This window comes from Priapulus caudatus, unplaced genomic scaffold, assembly GCF_000485595.1.
Source record: "Priapulus caudatus unplaced genomic scaffold, Priapulus_caudatus-5.0.1 Scaffold487, whole genome shotgun sequence".
Taxonomy (NCBI): Eukaryota; Metazoa; Priapulida; class Priapulimorpha; order Priapulimorphida; family Priapulidae; genus Priapulus; species Priapulus caudatus.
In genome coordinates, this window is record NW_014577548.1 from 181,610 (window position 1) to 183,132 (window position 1,523).

The following is a 1,523-nucleotide window of genomic DNA, read 5'->3' on the forward strand; positions in this document are numbered from 1 at the left end:
GTATCAGCTACAGATTCGATGCCTATATAGTATAGTAGCAGATTTGTAGCCATTGTATCAGCTACAGATTCGATGCCTATATACATGTAGCAGATTTGTAGCCATTGTACTGGCTACAGATTAACGATACTATATAGATGTATCAGATTTGTAGCCATTGTATCAGCTACAGATTCGTTGCTCTATATACATGTAGCAGATTTGTAGCCATTGTATTGTAGAGATTTCGGGGGTGTGTAACTTACAGGAGCAGTAGACTAGACGATCTGCAGCCGGATATCCGTGCGAAGCGCGAACAACGCCGCGGAGCGGCAAATTTTATCGGATTCGCTGCCCTGTTTAGAACACTGTTTTGACAGTTCCCTTTGGGTAGAGGATAAAGCGGTATAATCGGTCAATTGAGCAGTTGTGGCGATTCCACAAGCCTTTTCACTATGCACGTAGGTAGAGATTTAATACAAATGCTCGTAATTGCCTGTTTGCTGGTCGGCGCGTTTCGTTTTCCTCTAGAAAAGCGAGTTTGCATTTCTTCCGTTTCACGCCGTGAAATTATTCTCGTACATATGGCTACCCATAGATGGCGCGACGAGGCCCTGTACGAGGCATTTTCAAGGTATTTTTCCACACAAGGGTCGGCCATTGAGCTTAGACTGCTGCGCGGTGGAGAGTTCCACACGCTGCACTAACTATAAGTTGAGTGTAGCGAAGGATACTTGGCGGAGTGAAGGTCCGTACCAGTCTACCTGCAATCGTGACGTGCGCTTCAACTTACCGTATCCATCTTAGTACCCCCAATGGTCTGATGTTTCCGATGAGGACGTAATAGTTCGAGCATGTATATATAGCAGAGCAGAGTGCATATAGCATAGCCCTCTGCATAGAGCATAGAGCATATATAGTTTCGCATTCATACATAGCCATCGATCTTGCATCCATCGATATATCATGCCACGCTGTTGTAGTGCATATACAAGTGTAAGGTTGTTCCATGTGAGGAGTAAAAAGCACGAAAGATTATTTTCCATCGGTGAGACAACATTGAAATAGGCCTAGTCATCGTCCAGATGAGACGGAATACTAGAGAAGCGTTGCCGAAAGTAGTTGTTACAATAAGTCTGTATTGACCGTTTCTGTAACATCTGTTTGTGACTGTTAATGGATTAGATCCATGGAGCGAGACTGGTAGTTGTTTTAGGCCATAGTCTACTAGACAGAGACGTGCATACAAGATGCGCGGCTAATTGATGTATTAGGGGAATGGTAGACGATGGTTGAGCTAATGACAGATAGAGGGTCATTGTGAAAATGGGGGTAGGACTTTAGTCATCGTGAGAAGGGTACATGTGGCGTGGGTGCATGTGGTTTGTAGAGTTTTGGGAAATATAGAGAGGGAGATGTAAGGGATGTGGAATCTGATTCTGGTCGCAGAAAACGCGCAGCTGACGCGCGTGTACGCGGTTTTTCGTTGTTGGGTGTAAGGAGATGTATGTGTGTAAGATATAAAGATATTGGGGGCCCGCCGA